This window comes from Salvia splendens, chromosome 18 (genome assembly GCF_004379255.2).
Source record: "Salvia splendens isolate huo1 chromosome 18, SspV2, whole genome shotgun sequence".
NCBI classification, from domain to species: Eukaryota; Viridiplantae; Streptophyta; class Magnoliopsida; order Lamiales; family Lamiaceae; genus Salvia; species Salvia splendens.
In genome coordinates this window covers 6,648,132-6,658,255 of record NC_056049.1, presented here as the reverse complement: position 1 = coordinate 6,658,255, position 10,124 = coordinate 6,648,132, and the positions used below count along the sequence as shown (strand labels likewise).

The following is a 10,124-nucleotide window of genomic DNA, read 5'->3' as shown; positions in this document are numbered from 1 at the left end:
TAACATGACCTCAAATCCAAATTTTATAATATGACCTAAAACTGCTTTACAATGACCCTCCGTGTTTTTGTTTAATTATTGACCATTGGATTGTCAAATCTCATGGTCAGGATTTGGTCTGGATTTTGTATTGAGATCAGGTTTTGTATTGATCATTTTCATATATATATATATATATATATATATAGGGTCTTAATCTATCAAAAGAAGCCCTTAAGTATAGAAATACAGACCAATTATGGACCGTAAGATATGGAAATGAATGGCCACGATGTGGATTTGTCAACAATTTCTGTGGGTCATAATAGGATTGATCTATGTCATGAAAGGGCAATTTAGGTATAGAAAATATAAACAACCGCCCTTCCGTTAATTAAGACCAGATTAATTGGGATCATTACTCCACACGTTTTCTAAGTTGATTCTTCGGTTCCCTCGCCATTCAATGCATCTCTCTCACCAAAATCTCAACCCCATCCCAACAAACCCTAGAATCTACACGACAAAACACCCAAATCTCAACCCCATCACCAAAATCTCTACCCAATCGCCCAAACCATACAAATCTGTAAACATTAGTCGTCTCCTCCACTATCTCAACCTCGTCTGCACCAAAAATCGAGTTTTCCATAAAAACTGATTCCTCTACCACAAAACCTTGGCAGAATTCAAAACTTGACGAAGAAGGATAACAAAAAAGCTACTACAACCATGGTCAACACTAGAGCCTCTGGATCCGCACCTCGTGACGGAAAAGGTTAGTACGATGTTGTAACCCATGACTTAAAGTTGACAAAATCAGGCCGATTTGTAATTTAAATCTGTTGTTCACGTAGTGTATGAGAGAACATCCGCGAAGACAAAGCTACAAAAGATCCCAAAGGCTCCGAGAGGTAATACAATTGAATCATGCAAAAACAATTATTAAAAAAATAGATATGCTTTTGGGTCATACTAAACAATTATATATGTCATATCAGAATATGAGTGTATTAGGTCATATATGTAACAGTTTTGTGTCATGTTTACAAACTGTTATTGTTTCTATAGGTTGCATTCAATTTGGAATCACCTAAAATAAATGTATGGTCATTGATTAGCATTGGAATAGTTTTATGGGTTATGTAGTAGCAATATATGAATTAGGCCATGTTTGTATCACTTCTATGTCATAAGTGAAATATATGAATTAGGTCATGTTTGTATCACTTTTATGTCATAAGTGACTGCAATGTTTATTTTCTCAGATGGAAGTCAACATGGGTGAGAGAAGGCCATTGGAATTGTGGACTATCGACTAGATATAAGGGTGCGCTTAAGTATTTAAGAGCTAAAAAGTATTGTGTTGAAGTTGGCCGAAAATAATCACAGCTCCCTTTTCCAATAAAACATCGACATCCAAACATTATGCAACGGACAACAAGAAAATGATGATCGACGTTGAAAAGATGATAGCAAGCTACAGAGCTTCTGTAGTGGCCATGTCATAAATTTTGGATTTAAAGTATGTTTTATTGATATAATTATGTGTGTGTTTAACATATGGGTTTTCAAATATTTTATTTCATCAATGGGTGATACTTTAAAATGGCTTTGGATTTTATTGTTTCTGCAAATTAGACTTTAATATGAATTATTTTTCTGACTCTATGACCAAGGTAAAAATATAATGGTCGTTTGATCTCTTCTGAAAAGTAAAAACAAAGTATAAGATGACTCTATGTCATACTTCGTACATGTTAGAGTCATTTTGAGCAAAAAAGATAAAAATAAAATCATTAATTTGTTGTGGGAATTTTGTACAATAACCAAGCTAACTTGTGAGAAAAATTGATTATGTAAATTAGCAGTTCATGTCATAATATATGCATGTACGAGTCATAATAAGCATAATTAGGCAAAAAAACTAATAGTATATGAGAATTCATACATTGGGTCATAATAAATGAATATTTGGGTCATAGCATCATATGCTTAATTTGTGTCATAATAAATGAATATTAGGGTCATAGCATCGTATACTACACCACAATAACTACATCAAGAGAGAATTTTTGCATATCTTCAAATGATAAGACTTAGCAGAACTACAGTAAATGGAATAGGGTATGAAAATTCGACGAAAGATTAAAGGAGAAGAAATTATGGGCTGATAACCTACGCTAAAGAGCAGTTAGTGGAGAGAAGTTAGTGGAGAGATGAAGGAGCACAATCATAGGAAATACTATAACTAACGACAATATGCAATTTACTTAATTAACCTTTTTAGATTATAAGTAATTAAAATAATAATATCTTCCTAATAAATCTAGCCGTTAATTAATGTAATCTAAAGATTAGATTGTCTAATCCAATGGACAAAAACCCGTCTGCAATTCTTGGTTTAAGACCATTTTTGTTTTGATCAAATACCTATATATATATAGTGTATGCATAGATAAGAAATAGTATAAAATTAAGTGCATAAGTTAGATTCTTCCGGGCATGGGCTGGTCCTGGGCTCGGGCCGGGCATTGAGTGGGCCTCGACCTGGGCTGGGCCTGAGTTTGTAAAAAGGCCCAATTGGATCCCAATTAATCTATTGAGCTCAGCCCAAGCCCGCACCGTTTCATTGGTGGCCCGGCCCATTTGACATCTCTAGCCACATAGTTGGCCAATCTGTGAATATGTGGCAAACCTAGCTAACGGGTTCCGAGTGCGGTCTAAACAGGTAAACTTCTTGAAGATTGCTCATTTGACTCATGTGCAGTTCACATGTGAAGTGCTTGTGTGGCACTATTCAACTGCCTGATGGACTATAAAAGGAAGATTTAGTCACAAGAAGAAGTTTTATCTTAGTTTGGAACATAAAATCTTTCAATATCCGTTCTTGATTTCTTCTACATTAGTGACTGAATCCGATCACCAACTTCATCTTTTTGACCTTCATCTTTCATTTCCGATATTCAATATCTTTCTAAACCCTTCAATTTTTCATTTGATATTCTTCATTCAATTAATTCTTTAAGAGAATTAATTCTTTAATTAGAGCATGCAAAATTTAATAGACTTTGTTGTAAATTAATTTATTTTATCCATCATTATCCTTGTACCTCAGTAAAGGCTTATACCTACACTAAAAGCATTTTCCGATTTTACACTTGATATTTGATATGTTAATTTTGGAATTGACATTAATCTCCAAAATTAGTAATGACACAAATCTTTACACTATTTTTTTACGATGGAAATGCAATCGATTTTTTGATATATCTATAGAAATTATTACTCCCACCTTTCCAATGTAGTTGAGTTGTATTTCTTTTAAGTTTGTCCCAAGGTAGTTGAGTCATTTTCTTTTTTGGTAAAAACTTTATTCACTCTCTTACTTTACAGTCTGGTGATCTATCTCTCTTACTCATTCTCTTTCTTACTTTACTTTTTCTACTTTAACTTTTAACAAATCAATTTCTTAAATCATGTGCCCAAAAAAAATGTCTCAACTACCTTGGGACGGATGGAGTGCTATGTAATAACGTGGAAATGCAATCGATATTTGATATATCTATCTAAATATATTACTATGTAATACTCATATAATAATGTATGCTCCCTCCGTTCGACAAGATTATGAACTCTTTTATTTTTTTCCGTACTACAAAAATATGTATTTTCTAATTTAGAAACCATTTTCTCTCTATTGACGTGAGACACATTCTTATCTAATAATACTTCAATTATTTTTTTTCTTTTTATCTCTCTCTTAATTTACCAATTTTACATTAAAACCCGTGTCCAACCAAAAATGCATACTCTTGTGAGATGGAGGGAGTACTATTTAATATGTCTGGTTATGAAAGAATTCAGTACAATTTTGCAATTACTTGCGTTAAAATTTTTATAAAATAACAACAGCTTAGATCATAAAAGAAAGCGTTCCTAAACTAATGATAAATTAACAACAGTTTAGATCACCAACAATAAAGACGTTTTTATGAACTATTCGTGGTATATTTAGACATATAAATTAGTGTCCTTAGTTGCATTAAAAATGTTCTTAACGATTTTTTTGTTGTAGTGATATACTCCATCCGTTCCATAAAAATATGGGCAATGTGTATGACACAAGAATTAAGACAAAATTGGTAAAGTAAGAGAGATGAGGAGAATGATAATTAAAGTAGTGTTAGTGGATAGTGAGACCTATATTATTACATTGATATAACTTTCTAAAAATGGAATTCACATATTTTTGTGGGACGGGCGATAATGAGAACTGCACATATTTTTATGGGACGGGAGGAGTATAATTAAACTTCATTACTTTTCAAAATTTTCATATGCTTCATTCCATTTAATATTAGACACTTTATTATTTGACATGTCTTACTTTAATATAGTTATCATAACAAAATTATATACATTTAAATCGCTTTCTCTAAGTATTTATTTGAATTTCATTTCTCTTCAAATTGCCTTCTCTTTTATTTAGATTGTGGCTTTCCTAAAGGGGCATGTACAAGAATTGTGGAGCCTCTTCTGGCAAGTAGCGTAGGTTTGTTCCTCCCTTGCTTTTTTTGCCCATTCTACTAAAGCATCTTTATCTCATACATATCATATAGATTCTGTATTGCCCATAATGTTATCTAGAATCTCTTTTCAAGGGAGATATGATTGATGTGATGATTCTTGTAATTGGCCTCAAATTAGACATACCACAAACCCTGAAGAATCCAAAGCTAAATGAAATCATTAAATTCTAACTACTTGATTATCCAGAACCATGCTTTCTATTTTTGATTAATTGTATGATTGCACCTGCAACATATATGTATGTCTATAGGGATGGATGGTGATAGGAAATAGAAATAGAAAATAGAAATAGAAATAGAAATAGAAATACTAGTATTAAATTGGCAAGTTGGCAAAGTGATGATGCTAAGAAATAGATGGTTCAAGAGTCACAAGATAGAAGGTATGGGGTGAAGACAGGTGGAGGATATGATGAGAGATGGTGATTGTGAATTTGAAGGGGAAAGAGACAAGGCATTTGTGATGGGGGAAGACTCTTCAAGTTTCCAGGTCCACTTGCATTTTGCTTTGCCCTCCCTTTCCCTACATCCATTCTTATTTCTTTTCAAAGTTATAGATATTTAATGAATGAATCCAATCCAATCCCTTAGGTTTACAGCCATTACAGCCGTAGTTATAATTTAGTTATATATTAATAATTCAGTTATTATTATTTGGAAAATGTGTTACTATAATTATGATAATTATAGAATATAATTTGATAGAATTTTAATTTTAGCAACCAAATTTACTACAATTATTTTTTGTGTTTTTTATGAAGTGATTTTGCATTTTAAAAATTGTTTGAAGTTGAAACACTGAATAGTTTAAATAATTGGAAAGGTATGACTGGAGAGATGACTATTTTGCCGCAAAGAAAAGGGATATACTACCTCCGTCCCGCATTAACTGTCACATTTACTTTTCTGCACTCGTTTTGTAAAAATGATAATAAATAGTTAAAGTTAAGAAATAATAAAATAAGAGAAAGAATAAGGTACTATTTCTCGACTTTAACTATTTATTATCATTTTTACAAAACGGGTGCAGAAAAATAAATGTGATAGTTAATGCGGGACGGGTGTAGTAATAATATAGCGGAGAAGAGATATAGCTAGAGGGATCTACATTGTGGATGCCCATATAGCTCTGCCAAAATCGGTCATGGCCCTTCCCAAATCTACAAAAGTTGAATTCATGCTGTGTGTTTTAAATAAATAATGCTACTATTATATAATATTTTTATTTTATCTACTTAAATTAAAGTAAACTGACATATAGTATATTTTCTTTGATGCAACAATTAAACATTATAGTAGTGTTGTACTTATATTTTAAATAAATAATAATTCAAATGTCAAGGTCTATTAATTACGATATTTTAGTGTATGTTGAAGTCGGGTTTTGAAGCTCCGTACTTATTTATTGCATTTCCAAATCGAAAATCTTGAATATGTCACTAGGTCGTGCCATCTAATGTTTGATTCACCAAACAGTTTGGCAATTGTGGGTCACCTGGTCCGTGTAGCTTGACCGTGTTTTCGTTCCTTGCCATTTGGGTCCTCTGTAATTCTACCCATGGACGATTTTGACTCCAGTTTTTAGGACAAAACTGTTTTGCAGCAACACAATTGATAAGCAACATGCTGCTGCAATCACTGTCCATTTCTCTATTTCCATCTTTTGTTTTATCTTTTCCAAGTTTGAGTGTAAATAATCATGTGTCGTTAGTTAATTAGGTTTTTATTCGAGTTAGGGTCTGATAATCATGTATCTGTAGATAATCATGTTTTCCAGTGTTGATGATATTAATTTAATTATAATTTAGAGACAGCTTGGTTTTTGTAGACCTCTTTGGATAAGGGGGACAAAATATCTTTGCCCTAGCCAGTAGTAGTTCTTTAATTTTTTATGGGGCAACACCCATTTTTCTATCTTAAAATAATTTCATTGTAGACAAATTGCGGCCATATATATACACACTTAAATTGTTTGTTTCAATAATTCTCCATTTGGTAGGGTATAGAAGCATGATTCAATTTGTAAATTACATTAAAAAATGTAGCTACCATATCATGTGATTCATTCAACTCGATTAGCCCAAACCTAAAACCCCACAGCCGATGCATTCAAATAGTATTAATGCTGCTATCAAACATGATATCCTACACGTGTACGGCACCAATGTCCAGAGAGAGATGGAGCATATTGATGAGCAATATCTAAAATTGGAGTTATGCATAATTAATGAGAGAGTGGTGGGAATATGTGAATTGTGGTCAATCAAATCCTTACAGCTGCAAAGAAAATTGATTCTTCACAACTAAGGTTCTTATTCTCAAGTCTACCACTCACAAATTGAAATTCAAACTTAGCATACATTCAAATTTGTTACAATATTCGTCAATTCCACTAACCTCAATCCCCCCTTTTCGGCTCTTCATCAGCATATTCGTCTTGTAATCATGTTTAACGAATATAGTAATGCTAATAAAAGGAAAGACTAGATCTGATTGACTCATACACTCACTATAAAAGAGGGACTGGAGAAGCCCTTAGATCATAGTAGCCTACTCTCACTTAATTAAAAGTACTCATCTTTCCTTCTCTTTAATTATCTCTCTCCCCATGAGATTGTTTAATTTGTGCAGGTAGGCAGAAGATGCAGGTTTTTCAATGGTATTGTATGTGTAAAAGAGGTGAAGAAAGTAGGGTATTGGTGATGTGTTGACAGAAGATAGAGAGCACAGATGATGAAAATACAAAAACAGTTTGTATATCAATCTTTGTGCTCTCTATTCTTCTGTCATCACCTTCTTCTCCTTCACCTTCTTCTCATTTCCCATTACAAATCCCACACACACACACACACACACATCTTAGTAATTGAAGTAAGGGGTTGGGGGTTTAGTTGTTGTTGACAGAAGATAGAGAGCTCAGATGATGAAGTTGCAAAAATTATATTGCATCTCACTCCTTTGTGCTCTCTATACTTCTGTCATCACCCTGACAAACCAAATCCTCTATCAATTAATTACTACTTGCCTTTAATTGCTTAGAGAGATAAAAAAGTTGTCTTGATGACTTTTGGATTTTGGTGTGTTAATATATGTAGTTTGTGTGTATTTGTTTAAATTAAATTGATAGAACTTGGCTCCTCCCCCTTAATTTAACATTCGTGGAAGAAACATAGATCTTCAATTCCAATACCTTATTTTTGTTTATTTTGCTACCTACTTTGAATCTGCTGCAGATGATGAGATGATGATTTCAACCTTGCTAAATCTCAATGATGTGTGAATTGTCCCTTTTCTCTTGACTGATTTAGGTCAATGATAGTTTTATTCCAAGACTTTTCCTTTTCCTGTCTTTGGTTTGGCTTCTTTTAAAGTGGATTTAGGCAGTAAATTAGCAGAGATTCTATAAATGCAACTAGTTTTCGGAAAATTGTTCACTTTCTTATTGCTTCTGTCTTGGTATATCAACATTGAAATCTATGAATTTCATGACTATTTGAAAGGTCAAAGATTTGGTATCTCATGGATTATTTTTGCTTGATGTTTGGGTAAAATGTGATTCACAAAATATTCCCCCCTTACAAATTTTTAACTCATTTCTTGGTGGGATAAGTACACCATCTATTTATTATATATCTTACAAAATTATGATAGTTTCATGTGTTGCCAGTTTTATCTTTTCAAGTGATATTTTCTGATGCATATGATTATGGTTAGAATTTTTATTATTTTATGCTATATTATAAATAAGTGCTTGGTTATTTCAAAGTTCCCATAAGATAGGTTTTACATTTTATATATGGTAATTGAGCATTTTTATAAAAATTTAAACTCTGTTATTCTTCATGAATCAACGAATATTAGTAGTATTACTTTTTTTTGTTTTATTTATATATTTTGGGATTCTCATAACTCATTTGTTTATGCTTTTTTGCTTCCTTGTTGATTTTTCTGTTTGCATTTACAAAAATGGACACCTTGCATTTACAAAAGTGGACACCTTGCAATTTTATGGAGTATATAGTCTACGATCTTATTTTTAAAATGTAGTAATTGTGTTTTCTAATTAGTTGGTTTTATGTATATATAATTATCCTTATCCATATAGTGCTTCTTCTTAGTTCTGTTAAATTGCACTCTTAGTTCTAGTGCTTGATCTTCTTCGTTCTGCGATGTGAGATTAATGTAATATCTCTCTGGATGTTTTGATACAAATATAGAAACTCTCTATAATGACATATGGAAGATAATTGAAATTGTTCTTCTTGAAAAAACACTTTAACACAATACTAGAAAATAGTAGTAGTGAAGCAATGTTAGAAAAATTCAAAAATAGTAGTATGAATAAGGAGTTCGAAATGACTTACACTGGCTTGATGGCGCATTTTCAAGGAATTGAGGTAGTGCAAAACGAAGTTGGGATATTTATTTCCCAAAGTTGGGATATTGATACTCTCTATCATTTTATTCAGAAATATATGAGCAAAAATGACATGTGGTGTTTTTATGCTGCGAGTCACAATATTAAGTTGCAGATATTTTTTCAAATGCACAAGAAGTTGCGGAAAGAGACATGGTGAAATTGTTAGCTAGCTAGAGAATGTTACCAATATTTTCTTAGTTATGATGACATCAAATATTACCACAAATTCCATAGCTTACTGATGCATTGTGATTGTAACCTCTTTTCTATTTATAAAGAAACTAATATTCATCAACAAAAATATTTATTTAATGTTTAGAAATATAAAGGATGAAATATAGAAGACAAGTGAAATCAAACTTTTGAAAATAAAAATTTACGAAATACAAAATGTGAAGTACAAAACGTGCATCGGCACTATGGCGCTTTTGTTACCTTCTTACTATTGATAAGCTTCAGCTATTTTCTCACTCTATTCTAAGTTTTTGATATGTCTAAAATGAACACCAACAAAGATAATTTATAGATAAATAAAGTTTGATTAAGAGAAGACAATTTCTCCACGTGTCTTTGTCTTGATCAATCTTGAAACATGTTGCCACCGTTTTCTTAGACTTCAAACATTGTCCATAAATAAATTCCACCTCATGAAAATATAGTGTTTGTAGCCTCTTTTGATCTATCCATAGCATAACTAACTTTTAAGATAATGTAGCTGCTTCACCTCTAATAAAAACTTTTCTTAATCTTGAAGAATGAGTTCAATAAAATCAACAATAACTAGCAATAAAGATATTCATTAGATAAGAAACGAACTGATTTCATCAATAAAACTGGAGTTCTCCTACAAAGTAATACTCCCTTGAACCTCTCTATTTAATTTATTCAAAAAATATGAGAAAATTATATTTTTATATATTAAGTTTAATTATAAGTAAAATGAATTAATAACTTATTAGACTTATTAAAAATAATAAAAACGAAATTAGATAATTAATAGAGCAAATAGAGTAAAATAGGATAATTATTAGAGACATGAAGCAGTATGCTGCATCCAGTGCACATTTATTTATATATATTTACCAAAAAATAGTACAGTATAAATTTTATTAGAATAAAATTTACATCAACGC

General features: G+C 31.7%; 1 long non-coding RNA gene across 1 annotated transcript; it reads left to right on the top strand.

Annotated features, from left to right (window-relative positions):
* The first annotated feature begins 442 nt into the window (after positions 1-442).
* LOC121777028 lies at positions 443-1,374 on the top strand. Its single transcript, XR_006045351.1, has 3 exons — positions 443-757; positions 837-893; positions 1,248-1,374. It is a non-coding gene; the product is annotated as an uncharacterized LOC121777028 (long non-coding RNA).
* Positions 1,375-10,124: the final 8,750 nt, after the last annotated feature.